Raw genomic sequence first — 15,705 nt, 5'->3', positions numbered from 1 at the left:
TCTTGAGCTTCTCCTGCTGATATATATTACCAATCTATACTGAGAAATAGATTTGCTATTGCTATTTGATATCCTTTAAATGACAGTCAATTTGCTGTAGTGGTTTAAGGTACTACATTAGTTAGGAAACTATGAGTTTTAATCCTCTCTTAGACACAAAGGCAATGGCAAACCACTTCTTGCCAAGAAAATCTTGCCAAGAAAACTGCAGGAACCTGTCTAGGCACTTACCAAGAGTGAAGGCTGAGTCAAAGGAACACAGACAATCCTATACATTATTCATATAATATAATTATTGTATAAGATTTATTAAGATAGTTTATTTATAGTGGTATTGTTTCCTTCATTGTTACTCAGGAAAACTGACAACAACAAAAATTGGGAGGAGATTTTACTTAAATATAAATAAGCAATCCATTTTACTATAGCAACCAGCATATGCAAGTTATGCCTCAATAAATTGACTGTTCTGTTTCTTTGAGAATCTAATGCTACCAAAATTTTCTGAAGCTTCTTAGCAAAAGAAAAAAGAAAAAGAAACAAAAAGCAGTCAATCTCAAGAGCTACTCCATAAGGCTATGATTTATGAACAAATGTTTAGAAGTTTATTATATGTCTATTTTCAGTCAAATCCGGTAAACATATTTAGTACCTTCATACATATTTCTGAAAATATTTATAACAAAATGGAATAACTAGCGCTCAATGAATTCTCAAAAACAAAAGATTAAGGCAAATTTCCATTGATCACAGGTAACTTTTCTGTACACTACACAGCTTTCAAACTAATTAGAGAAGGCTAAGAAATGTTATATGAAATGTATAATGATATATTTAATACTTAAGTATAATATCCGAAAGCAAGATGTAAATTAAAATGTCAATACTGAACTGGTAGGCTTTTTTTTAGTCCAGATGGTTAAGGATATTCCAATGGACCTGGCCCAGCAATTAAGAAGTATATATAACATTAATTCCTCCTGGATTTAGAAGCAAAGTTGTTTTTAGTATTATAAAACTACTGCAAAAGACCTGCGGAAATGCTAGATCACTTTTGATAAAAGAGCTGAAATTGAAGAAGCCACCAGCTGGGAAAGATGGACTCAGATTTTAGAAACTGATTTGCATTCCAGTTTTTTATTTAATTTCTGAAATTAAAGTAAAAGTAAAGCCAGATGGGGCAAGGAAGCTGGTGAATACCAAATAAATAGCTTATTTCTTATCTTTCCCTTATAATATAATTTCAGTGTCCTAGAAATATCTAATTAACAAAAAAAAAAAAAGGCCTTTTACTTATGATACCATCTCTTTAGGTTATTTATAGTTCAGATGAGAAATACTTTATTTTTTTAATATATCAATAGAAAATCCATGTCCTTTTGCAGAATCGTTATTTAAACTACCTGAAGAATGTATGCAGAGCAAATTAGAGGTGTTTATTAATTTGATAGCTTGTGAGTCATCACAAAATACACAAGAACACCACAGTCCCTTTGCTAGCCAGTGTTTCAATCACTAGGTGACCTTTTAATTAGAATTTTCCACACATACCCTTTCTCATTCATTCTATGAATCCACAAGAGGAAATACACTATAAATAGCTCTCCATGAGCAAAACACATATAAAAGGAGCAGGGAGGATAGAAAAATTCAAGGACAACATAATACTGCTGTTTCTTTGTAATAACCTGAATACATTCCTTGACTAAGAATGTGGTGGGATGAATAACTTTAAAAAAGAAACCCTGTGGTGTTGACATCATTGACTTAAAACTAAAAGTTCATGCAGCCATATTGTACACATATAGAGAGAATAATAGAGAGACCAATACCTTTGGTCTTTAAGCGAGTATAAGTTGTGCGGTAAAAAACATGATACATTAAAAGAAATATATTTTTCTTTAAAGACAAGTGGCAAAGTTGAGGTTACTTTCAGGGTTATGAATATTCTACAGATTTCAGTGTAAAATATGCTCGATATGTAGAGAAGTAGTTTCAATCTTCTACCCCCACACAAAGTCACTTTAATCATTACAAGTAAAACACTTCTTAGCTTTAAGTGGGCTAGCCTGCAAAAGTGTACAAAACTTCTCACCACGCTGAAGCGTTTTCTACTGCAATCTCTAAGGCTTTTTAGAAACCTGTTTTAAGGACACAGAAAAAAAAGGGGGGGGGAAGGAACCCAGTTTCTATATTCAAAATTTCTGCAGCCCATTTAACTTGTGTCTTGTGGGTGCAGTATAGCCATATGCCAAAATAATTTAAGAAACAATTTAGTCTACAAATCACATTTTGACCTTGGGTGTTATTTTTAACCCAATTACTATTTAAACTTTCAAGAGATCTTTGTACTGAAGGGGGGGGGGGAGAGTTGCTTTAAATCACAGAAGAGGAAAAGTTGGCTTCCTAATCAGTGACCCAGTTTTTTTTTTTTATTGCATATAAAGCCTTATCAGAAATCTCCAAGAGAGTATCAGGAAAAGCAACAGCACCCAAAATTATTGTGTTTCTGCTCCTCCATCCATCTTATATCATGAGATGTTCACTTGCTAAAATTCTTTTCATGTTGTCAACACATGCACATAGCAGTAGTTATAGCATTTAGACTGCTTTACAGTACTTTACAGCCCTCTCTAAGTGGTTTACAGAGTCAGCACATTGCCCCCAACAATTTGGATCCTCATTTTACCTACCTTGGAAGGCTGAGTCAACCTTGAGCCTGGTGAGATTTGAACTACCAAATTGCAGTCAGCTAGCACTCAGCAGAAGTAGTCTGCAATACTGCACTCTAACCACTGCCCCACCATGGCTCATCACATGCACTCTCTCTCCCACCCCTCCTCTCCGTCCCTCCCTCCCTCCCTCTCACACACCCACACCCACACCCACACACTCACATGTGCCTATTGCATCTAAATCGGGTGGGCAAATTTTCCCAAGGGGCAACATGAGAAATTGGAATGGTTGTGGAGAGCCACGTACACCTCCCCTCGCGCCAACATCGTGGCCCAGACAGGGATAGCTGAAGAGCTGAATGTGGCCCATGGGGTGTAAAATGCCAAGTTTGATCTAAGTGAAACAGGAACTTTGTTTCAATTTATATCCCACTCAAATATAGAATCTAATGTAACCTCTATGTTTGTTGCAAAGGGTACTTTATTTGTCCCATACCTCAAATGAATACTCAGAACTGCTATACCATCTATGGTCTAAATTTGCCATGTTTTTTATAAACCTACCTTATTTCCTGCTAACTGTCAGTAGCAAATCATTTGTTATAATTTGCATTTTGAGATAATTTACAGAGATGCCTGCTGGAACTTTATTAGTGTGCAAATGTGCCATTTCTGAGATGTTGGGCTTTGCTTCTACGCCTACAGAAATGAAGGGCATTCTTACATTTACTTTCTGCACCATAAGAGCTTTGCCATCCAAACAGGCAACAGCATTCTTGTACCACCATTGAAAGGTTCATAAAACTGCTAGTTTTATGAAACAAATCAGCCATGTTGCCTTTCAGCCAACAAATAGAAGTGTACCAAAAACAAGGAATGTAGCCTCCTATTCATTATCATCTATTTAAACTCTACTCCAATATTATGATCTCCTAATAATAAGTTAGGAATAAAGTGTATAGCATATATATATATATATATATATATATAACATAAATAAAAACAATCCATTATAATAAAAATGTCAAGCATTATGGCAATTTAGTACATGGTGTATTTCAATTGACAAATCTAAATATGACATAGCCTTGTGGCTAAGGCATAATATTTAGCAATCAAAAAGGTGATTTCCAGACACTTATCATTGAAGAAAACATCTACATAACATTGATCAGGATGACCAGACAGACTTCCCATTAGGAAATGAATTAACTGAGTACACAGTTTTGAGTAGATTTTATGCCTCGAACACATTCTAGGATTTCCGATTCACCAGTAGCACAAGTACTGTCAAAGTGGTATTCATATAATGCATAATAATAATATAAATAATGTTTAATATAAATAATTATAAAAATACTCATGTATTCATGATTGCAAAGAGATGGTCCTGACACTGCTTGATTCTTTCAATAATTCAGTGCAATCTAGGGTTTGCTGATATGCTGTGAAGTTCAAGATCTCCTAAACTTTGCTTAGCAAGCTTAATGGCTTATATTTAGGAAAAAATCAGAGGACAATGGTTTCTAAGTGAAACCATTTGTTAGTTATCATTATATATTATTTAAAGTCACAGTTAGCACATACTAAAAGGGGCATCAGCCCGTTGGGAGATTGAGTCTAACCCAATATGACACAATTAGTGGCCAAGCTGTGGAGCACAGTAGTTGATGTGGTTAGAATGCTGGATTGACAATCAGCAAGCCCACGTTCAAGACCTGACTGCTGCTGTGATGGGGTGAGCTCCTGTCATCTGCTCCAGCTCCTGCCAAACTAGCAGTTTGAAAGTACTGATAAGTAGTTTGAAAGTATGATATCAGTGTTCCAATATCTAAAGGGCTGCCATGAAGAATAGAGGATCAACCTATTCTCCAAAGCACGTGAAAGCAGGACAAGAAGCAAGGAGAGAACCAACCTAGAACTAAGGAAAAATTTCCTGACAGTTAGAACAATTAAGCAATGGAATGACTTGCCTCCAGAAGTTGTGGGTGCTCCAACAGTGGAGTTTTTTAAAAAAAGAGATTGGGTAACCATTTGTTTGAAATGGTATGGATTTTTCTGCTTGAGTAGGGGGTTGGACTAGAAGACCTCCAATGTTTCTTCCAACTCTGTTAATCTGTTATTCTGTTAAGTGAGCCTGAGTGGCGTAGGAGGCTAATGCCTCCTACTGAGGCAGCATTTAACATCCAGCTGCCTGCAATTACTACGAGTTCAATTCTCACCAGGCTCAAGGTCGACTCAGCCTTCCATCCTTTCTAAGGTGGGTAAAATGAGGACCTGGTTTGTGGGGGCAATAAGATGACTCTGTATAAATATACAAAAGTATGAAGGCTATTGCTTAACGCATTGTAAGCCGCCCTGAGTCTCCGGAGAAGGGCGGCATATAAAAATAAATAAATTAAAAAAAAAAAGTGAGCAATCACAAGTAGGTATTTAGATACCATTTTGATGGGCACATTAACAGGGACATGAAAGAAGTCCACAGCTGGCTGTCCTTCAGGCAACGGTGATGTCACTGACTAATCCTTTCAACCTGGAAGGTGCTTGGTGCTTCCCACATTAATGCAAGCGAGTGGCCAAGCTCTTGCTTCTATTCTAATCAGTTTGCTCTGGTCAAAGTCCCTCTAGAAATACTTCTAGGTGTAGAGAATATGGTTTCCCAAAAATGGTGGAATAGAATAACTCTTCTTTTGCTTCCAGTCTCATCTTCCCTCTAGCCACCCACTATTAAATCATACCTACCTCTTTGCCACAAAGGAAACCATGCCTTTTAAAAGTTGCTACTGTACTCCATGAATTAAATTCCAAGTCCCAGGAAAGCACATTGCAGCATACACACACGTACACACTATAGTAGTATGGTAGTATGAGTTAGCCACAAACAGAAAGAGCTGTGGAACTGGAGTCACTGGACAATAACTTCCAATCACACAGAGGAGCAAGCTCTGGGCAGTTTCTTTCTCTACTTCAAACTGGATGTTACCATTTGCTCAGAAAAAAAAAATTAGGAATGGGCTGCTTCTGCAGTTGCAGAGTTGGGGAAAAGCTAACTCAAAAAAGTTTTGCATAGAAAAACCCTTAGAACTTGATCAATATCCCAAAGATGCTTTTTCAAAAGACAAGTGGACTTTCTTTGTTTTTCCTTGAAGACATTTCGCTTCTCATACAAGAAGCTTCTTCAGAACTGAAGAAGCTTTTTGGATGAGAAGCGAAAGGTCTTCAAGCAAAAACAAAGAAAGTCCACTTGTCTTTTGAAAAAGCATCTTTGGGACAACCATGACCTGGATGACTGAGAATTTCCATACAAACTTGATCAATAGCCTCAGTTTTTTTAGGTGCAAAGTCAAAGCTACTAGTCCTGCCTTCACCTCCTGCATAGCACAGATGAAGGGAAGGTGGATTCTAATTGAAGACCATCTTGGTGTATCTGAGCTTAGGTTTGGGCCATCAGCAATACCCATCTAACGTCTAAGAGTGACAGGAAGGGAGGGAGGGAGGTCAGGAGTACAGTAGGATCCAGTATTTGAGATGCCTTAGCTGACTGATTCAAAACCAGTGTATCAATGTATCAGGATATAGTGTATCCTCTTGCTATCAAGTACAAATATCTAATTTTTGTATTATGTATATAATTTGGTCATAAAAAATACAGAACCCCAAACTAAAGATAGATGAATAATCTATATTGATGGGGTTTATATGCACTACAGAAAAAGCTGTAGAAGTCCTTTTTCTCTGTATAAAGGATAGTTGTGGCCCAGCTCTTAGGTTAACCCAAATTGATCTTTACTTTGTTATTGCAAGCTTATACCATGTACATTGTCTCCTCCTTGTAGCCATCATTGCTAAGTACACTACCTTCCATTCCTTTTCTACATTTACAGTTTATCACTTCACCTCTCTAGCAACATCTCTCCACAGCATCTTCATTGCAATTATTGAATATTATATCCACTTTGGGGAGATAAAAATCAATATTGCTTTGTTCTAGTTTCCCAAATCCAGCTGATCTGTTTTGCATTGCTCAGAAGTAAATCCCATTATGATCAGTAAGTCAGCATGTGCCAGGCTTCAACCAAAGACATCAGGCACAATTTTAAAAATAATATAAGCATTACTGACATCAAAGCCAAGATTTGTATGATATAATGAAGCCAGATGTGTAAATATGAATCGCTTCTAACTTGAAAACCTTCCCTTAAAATACAATATACCATTACTTTGGTATTTTTCTATTTCAGGAAGGTTTTCAGAGCTTCTGGTGTCCAAGCAGAGTTGCTATGGAAACATCACTTAAAATTTGCATCACTAAATATTACATTATGGTCCAATAGCTGTATTTTCTTTATTCTACTGAATTTTATAAAACTGTTGGAAGTAAATTATAATGAGATCCAAAGATATTTAGTATCATCCAAAATATTTATTGTGATCAAAAATGCTGAAAAAATATGTATTAAAACATATTTAATACAAAATATGTATTAAAAACAAATGTAATGATCAGTATTAATTTATGATTATTACTAAAATGAAGCAGTTTATTATACTTTTATAGTACAGTTTGTATAAGTTATTCAGCAAGTATTAAGTTTTTCAAAAAAATCCATACTTTAAAAACAAACTATAGAATTACACAAATGAACAGTTCACAATAAACAAGCAATTTTCTTTCATTCTTTTTTCAAGCAGTTATCTCTTTCTGTGAAGTAACCCCCCGACTATTTATTGTGGAATGGATATAGTAATCTTTGCCTTTACATTTGCAAAAACTGGGCTCTTCTGGAATGTCTTTCCACCAGATATAAGAACTACACCCTCACTTGTACTATTTAGAAACATGGCTTCTTAAATGTGGAAACTGAGATGAGAATGAGAGATCTACTTGAATTGGGGTGAGTCTGGATGTATTTGAGTTATGTTATGGCTCTATAATTATGAATATTGAGTTTATGTGGATGGTGTTTATTACTGTCATTTTATAATTTTGATAAATTTTGAAATATTATGATGTTTGTGTATATTACTTATTTAATACATTTATATGACTGCCCATCTCATATACCATATTTTTTGGACTATAAAACGCACCGGAGTATAAGGCGCACCAAGATTTCGAAGAGCTAAACAAGAAAAAAAAAAGTTTTTGCCCACCCCGGTCCCTAGGAGCACTCTGCAGGCCTCCCAAACTCTCTGCAGGCCCTGTTTTTGTGAAAAACGGGCCCGTTTTTGGTGAAAATGGGACGCACGGGGCGGGGTTTCAGAAGGCCAAAAAATGGCTGTATTCAGTGTACAAGACGCACTAACATTTCCACCCCCTTTGGGAGGGGGGGAGTGTGTCTTATACTCTGAAAAGTATGGTACATGTTTCTGGATGACTAACAATTTTTTTAAAAAATTAAAAAAATCAATAGCATAGAATAGTTGCCTAAAATGTTCACAACAGCCTGCATTCAAATCACCCATCCAAGATGGGCAGGCCCATACTGTCAGGATCTCAGGCTAGAAAGCAAAGCCAGGTTTTTAATACCTTGGGAAAGGCCATCAGATTTGGGCCAAACCTAATCTCAGGGGGATGATATTCCAGAGGGAGGGTACCACAACAGAAAAAACTCTCTTCTTGGAATTCTCTAGTAGAGAAGATCTGGAACTGCTGAATCTAACAAGATAGATAGACACTTGGGGGAGACAGTTCCATGAACAACCCAGCCCCTAGGTGCGAGTTGCTCTATAATACTCAAAGAATCAGCACTGAAGTAGCACAGAATCATCTTAATAAAAATCAACAACACTTACATAAGATTATGCTGTTCTATTCCAGGGACTCAATCCTACAGCATGCATTGAACACATAATCCATGTGATGGTATTACATTTTGGTCCAAAGGAGAGAATGGCACAATGCAGCTGGAGGTAAGAAGGCTCCTGAGCAATAATATCAAAAGATGATGTTTGTAATTTGACTATTGTTCATTGTGTTAAATGTTCCTCAGGATACTAGTCTTATTTTCTCCTTAAAATACATCTGTCCCAGGGGATAGAAGCCAGCTGATAGAAATGCCACCATCATTTGGTAATAACCTGAAGTTAACAATGAGCTATGTCATAATCACAATTTCAGAATATCTTCCAAACAATTGAGGGGAGCTGGGGAAACTGATGTTGACTTTAGGGATAGTAGGGAGAAAAGATCTTGGACAGCTACGTCTACTGTGAAGTTCAAACATATCACTGTTTTTTTGCCTAACTACAGTATTCCTTTATTAATCTGACCAGCCCTTCACACCTGTTTGAAAAGAACTAATGGCTGGGAGAATAATTTTCTTGAATTAGCCACCAATAAGGTGGCTAACTAACAAGCCACCAATAAGGTGGCTAACTAACAAGCCACCAATAAGGTGGCTAACTAACAAGAACATAAACTAACAAGAAAAGAAGACATAAATAAAGAGCATGCAATGGGAAGTTGCCGGAAAAACATGGGACATGGCCAATTCAAAAACCAAAAAACAACTATCTTGGAAGTGTCACTTATTAAATCAAGAAAAGTATGATCAGTGAGCTAAAATACCGTTGAAACTGTTAGCCTTTTTTCCCTAGTTTCACTAACAATGAAAAACAAAGTATGTAAGATGCATTTGTAAAAAGTTCAGTGTCAAAGCCTCCAAGTACAGTAGTATTAAATTATACAATAATACACTTTAGAAGACATATTTTAATGTTTAGTTTTCTTATATTAATTTTATTAATGTTAGATAAATAAACATGGTATTACTGTATTTGCATATTTGATTTATTTTACAATTGCCAATATATAACTGCACCTATTTCTCTTTGTTGATCATGATTGTATTCCCTGTCTTTTACCTCTCTTTTTATTTTGCTGGTCATTGATGAATAAATAAATTTTAACTTTAATAATACAAATTTTTAAAAACAACAAAACAGATGTGGGATCATAATGAAACAGGTTAATCTAGAAAGATGCTAAAATGCAAATTTTAATTTTTAAGAAATGACATTGGCCACTATATGACACATAATTTCTTAATTGTCAAAATTTCACTCAGTGTCTTTACATGCCCATTGTTAAGGGTTTCATAAAATATGATGATTTTGACTTACAGAATAATTACAGAATTACCTAATCAGAAAATAACTCTGTAGGACTGGGCCAGAGGCCCATTTAGTTGAGTACCAGGAGTAATGGAGCTCTTCTTGACCTGCACCTAACCATGGCAAAAACTTGCCTTTTTTGCCATCTTTCAGCAACTTTGTCTCATCCCCAGCCATGAATGGAGATAGGCTTCAATGATATTTAGGTGCATCAGTATAAAATCATTTATCATTCCACCCCAATGCAAGGGTAGCCTCCAGGCATCCAGAATATATTATACATTCTATCAGACATTACTTTAGAGGGCAGTGAGATGATTGTAGTGACTTGAAACAGAGGCAATAACCAAGCATAAGGGTTGGCCATAGGGACAGCCAATTTCATGCTGGTAGTTTTATACAGAGTTAAGAATGGATGGAGAGCACTTCAACTCTGCCATGAAGGAAGGCCTATATGAAGGGAAACAAGATGCACGCAGGAAGCTCCCAAGTGGAACATTGAATGATGGCTTCTGTCCCCTGCAACTGAAAAATTTAAGACATGCACATGGCCATCATCATGACTAAGAATTGATAGTTCTGTCACCATGAATTTGTCTAGTTCTCTTTTAAAACCATTTAAATTGGTGATCGGTGCCACATTCAGGGTCAGCAAATATAATGTGCTATGGAAAGAATGACTTGCTGTCATTAGTTGTAAATCTTACCATATATGGCTTCAAAGGCTCTACAGTGCAGATATAACAAGGAATTTTGGTATAAAGCTAGAATCTTTATACTAATCATTATAACCTCCTGAAGGAACAAGAGCTAAGCATTTAATTCAGATGCTTGTCTGTTGTCCTCTAGACAATGTCACTTCACCAATGCAGTTTCTAGAATTTTGCCTATTTTGCATCTTATCACTCAATATTAGAGAGGGAGAAACGATGACAAAGTAATTTCTATGGGTCTCTTTTCAGCCAAACAAACAGGTGCATATTTAGACAATAAACAATATTGTCAATAAAGCTTTAGGTAGCTAAATAGCCCAGTAACCCAGTCAATTTTATAAAAGTTTCATAGTTATGAAAATCATACCTAAGTATTGCATTGGTTACCATTTAGGCAATTATTTTGTATTAAACAAAAAGTAAGCATACAGGATAGTAGCTGTTTTGGTTGCATAATTAGAGGCAAAGTAAGATCTTAGCAGTAGAATTTTAGAAGAAACTTTTCTTAACTGAAGTAGATAAATCTTGCATTATATTATTTGACTGATAATATATTATTATTTGACTGTGATATTAGTTAGGGTAGCTAAAATAGTAGAAACAATGGTAAGATCAATTTAAGTTTATTTTTCTAATAAAATCTGCAATTTTAATAATCAAGTGTGATATTCCAACTTCTTGTCAATACTGCTGTAATCCTATACATTTTAAAGTAATCCATCACTATTTCAAATAGACAAACTTCCAAATAAATAGACTGCAATCTGAGACAAGATCTAAATTTCAAAAATCTATTTGCTGAATGTAATGAAGGAAAGCCCTAAAAAAATTTCTAAGCCCTAAATATAAATCTTTAACAACAGATTTACAAATGAGCAAAATCAAGGCAGCAGTTTTGAAAATATAAATTCAGCTTAATTCTACTTGAAACCACTGTTTAATACACAGCAGATATTATTTCCCAAGCAATACTAAAAAGCAATATAATATTAGAAGAATTGAGCACTGTGCTATTAAGAATATGTATAAAACTGTCATACATACAGAACTTTAAAATTTGGGATTTTTTATTATTGCAACTGTGATATAAACAAGTCTAGTTTGGGCTGATTCTGCGCCAGTTAGGTCAATGGAAATTGCTTCTCTAAGTTAATGAATAAGTAAGTAGAAGCTTTGAAATTCAACTAACTCAGCTGCCATAGCAGCCTCTAGTGGGAAATGCCTCCAAGTTACTTCTAGAAAGAATTAAACAGTAATAGGTACTTTAAATTCATATCAAAACCTGTTCCACAGAGATTGGAATGTTAATATCTAACCACTTTGCTCCCCTCCCCTGGTGTCTGCAGAGGACACCAGAATCTTATCAGCGCCAGTATTGATTTTTAGAATAATGGGCAAGTATACACAAGCAAGGGGGTTTTGAAAGTTGGATCAAATACATATTAACCAAAATGATTCAATCTAAAATATTAAAAAGCACAGTTGAAAACAAACAAAGGGGCTGGTTAATTGGGGGTACGAGCCAAGATGCAAGTAAAAAGAAAAAAGAAAACAGATTGTATCTATGACAGATGGAAAGAGAAGAACAGAATTCCTGAGTAGCTCATAGCAACATACATGGTATTCCTCCAACTTTTCTTTCTCTATAATGCTCCTGTGGGGCTTTGCCTGGTCCCAAATTGTCTATAAAGTTTCCATTGATAAGGATGGACTAATGAGTGCAACCTTCTGATATTTCATGATTTTAGAAAATGTTATCCAGCCTGCCTAGTTCAGAAGAGATCACTTTTTATATCCCAAGTAAGGTAACATTTAAAATAAAATATTGGGAGTAGATGGGTGGGTGCATTGGTTAAAAACAGACCTTGATTTAGAGTCAACAGAAGTTATAACTCAATAGTTAAATCCTTCTGGTTTGCTTTTGTTAAAACAAATGCATGGTGGCCTAATCAAGACTAAAAGCACTTACATACAGGGCTGAAAAAAATTATTCAGGATTGGACTGTTGCATAAATGATTGGACTGTGTGGATTTTCCTAACAGCCATATAAAATAACCAATGTGATATATTTTCTTTCTTAAATAGTATTTTGCCAAGTCCCACATATTTGATCTTGGAGGCTACAAATGTCTTGGAGGCACATGTTATCAGTTTTATTTGGCATCATCCGATATCATTACCAGATAGTACTTGATGGGGTTAAAACTCCTATCATGAATCATTGCACTTCACATATGGGTAACTACCCAGGAGCTCCAGAGCTCAACAGTCCAGGAAGGGATATCTTAGAAGCATCAGAATAGTATCTACAGTTCATCTGAAGCTGTCAGAGCAGAGAGATGCAAATGTTATATAGGTAGTCCTCAATTTACATTTAGTGACTGTTCAAAGTTACAACAGCATTGAAAAAAGTGACTTAGGAACAGTTTTCACACTTATGACCATTGTAGCATCGCCATGGTTATGTGCTCAAAATTCAGACATTTGGCAATTGACTCATATTTATGATGGTTGCAGTGTCCCCAGGTCATGTGATCCACTTTTGCGACCTTCCAATAAGCAAAGTCAACGGGGAAGCCAGATTCACTTAACAACAGTTTGACATTTAACAACTGTAGTTATTCACTTAACAACCACAGCAATACTGTGCAAGCCCACTTAACAAATATTTCATTTAGTAACATAATTTTTTGGCTCAATTGTGGTACAACCTGTATTATGTCATTCCTTTATGTACAGGGTTTTGCATGACTTCCACTCCTACTCTTCTTGGAGATGGAGAAATTCTGTTTTGTTATACAGTGTCTATTCTGTGTAGTGTTGTCAGTTTCAGTGACTGTCAGGAGTCATTATGTTAGTGGGAACTGAACTCAAGGATCTTTGCACTTTAGATCCATTATATATGGATGTAGGAATTATCTAGGTCCTGGCACTCAGCAGTTGCAGGAAAACTGCCAGCATCTTAAGATTCCCAATAAGTTGCTTCTTTCACACCTCTTATCATTACCTGCATTTCTTATATCATCTGTCTTACAAGCAGTCAAGGAGAATGCTCCAGCTCTACAATTATTAGTTAACTCTATGAATCTTTCTCCTGTGCTATTTGTTAAAATCAATTCAGTGATTATCATGTTGTCCCAAACCATTTCTAGCACATTGAGCAGTAACTTTTTCAGTGACAAAATAATATGGCAAATTAATGTTAGTAACAGGCCAGAGTCATGGGTAGGAGGTGGCAAAAGCAGGCAATGTTGTACACCATGCAGAATAATTTTCTGTGAGATGGGCAGCCATATAAATTTGAATAATAAATAAATTAAATTAAATGATGAAACATGTTTTATGATGTCACTACATGCACATCTCCATGCTGATGTCATTGTAGTGTAGAAAGTTAGCACCACCCCTCTCCTAGAATAATGAAATATTTTGGGAAATATTATAAAAGACAGAATATTATATTTGCCTAAAGGAGAAACATGCTTGGAAAGCAGCCTCCATCTTTCTTAATAGCCCCAGCAGGATTGGGCCAGCCTATTTACAAGACAAAAGGCCTTCAGCTCCAGGATGATGGGATTATCCTTCAGGGCAAAGCCATTTAGCCACAATAGTAACTACATTGCATCAGCCCAAGTTTCAACCAAGCTTGACTCAAAAAACCTACAAAGTTAGCTTTGTACCCCTGCATAGCCCCATGAGAGTCTGACAGCAACCAGTAGAATACATGTCCTTGCCACAGGAACAGGAAGCTCAAGGCCCAAGAGAGGGTATGAATAATACTCACTCTCCACTCCATGTGGTCAGCTGCCCAGGACCTCCAACCCATGTGGTCCTGTCCATCAATAAACCCTCTTTCCAAACAGCCTCCATGTTTTCAGTGTCTTTCTCCCCATTTGGAACTGAACCAGATGAATATTTCTTTCAACAGTAGTTTGTTGTGGATCCCACTGGAAAGAATGTTTACTTGTTCCTCTTATCGGGTGTATCTCTCAGGAGGAATATATTACTGCAGCAAAGAAGCATGAATGGTGAACCATAAGAAAAAACAGCTTTCAGTAAAACATCTGAGGCAATCAATGCTCGTATTAGCCATTTATAGCAAAACCTGAACATGATTCAGGATTCATGTTTAAAATAGCACAAAGACTGAAATCAGAATAAAATAAAAAAGAGTAAAAAATAATTTCAACACCTATTTGGTCCTGAGGATTGTTTTATATTTAAGAAAAGATTAACATTGCAAAGAGAGTAGGGTTACAATATGTCTGGATTTTCTCAGATATATCTTAGTTTTCAGGTGTTAAATCTCCATCAAATGGGGATGTAAAAAAATCTAAACATTTCAGAGACACCTTGGTAAGGTGGCTTCACTAGTTATAGGAGAAGGGATGATAAAAGGACAGAAGCAGTATGATTGTATCACTCCGTTTTATGTTTTAAAATGCTACCTTCTTTTATTGTGAAGCTTCACTGATTAAATCAGAGATACTCTGACAGAGAACAGAGTTTCCCCTCACAATATTTTACTCTTGCACTATCTCTAAACAGAAATCCCAGCAAAAATGCAAAATATTTTATTTATTTACATGCGGTCCTTGATTTGTTTAGTGACTGTTTGAAGTTACAACGGCACTGAAAAAAGTTACTTATGACTATTTTTCACATTTATAACCATTGCGGCATCCCCATGGTCATCTGCTCAAAATTCGGACTCTTGGCAACTGACTCATATTTATGAGGGTTGCAGTGTCCCAGGGTCATGTTATCAACTTTTGTGACCTTCTGTCAAGCAAAATCAATGGGAAAACCAGATTCACTTAACAACCATCACTTAACAAATTAAATGATTCACTTAACAGCTATGGCAAGAAAGGTCATAAAATGGGGCAAAACTCATTTAACAACTGCCTTGCTTAGCAATGGAAATTTTGGGCTCGCTTGTGGTTGTCAAAGACTAACAGTATTTGTTTCTTTGTTTATTAAATTTATATATTGCCCATGTCCCTGGCAAGGCAACTCTGGGCATGGATGCTACTGAAATAACATTTGGTTCCTCATATCTGGCCTATCCCTATACAGAAATCCCAGCAAAAAGAAGAAATAAGAAACAATATAGAAATCCCAGCAAAAACAAGAAATATCTGGCATAGAGAAGTGGTTTCTAAGTCTTTCCTGATAAAATGGCTTCTGTGAAATATGT

Source organism: Pituophis catenifer, unplaced genomic scaffold, assembly GCF_029215685.1.
Source record: "Pituophis catenifer annectens isolate HBS135680 unplaced genomic scaffold, rPitCat1.0.hap2 SCAF_7, whole genome shotgun sequence".
Lineage (NCBI taxonomy): Eukaryota > Metazoa > Chordata > Lepidosauria > Squamata > Colubridae > Pituophis > Pituophis catenifer.
The sequence above is the reverse complement of the archived record's forward strand: the minus strand, read 5'-3'. Positions refer to the sequence as shown.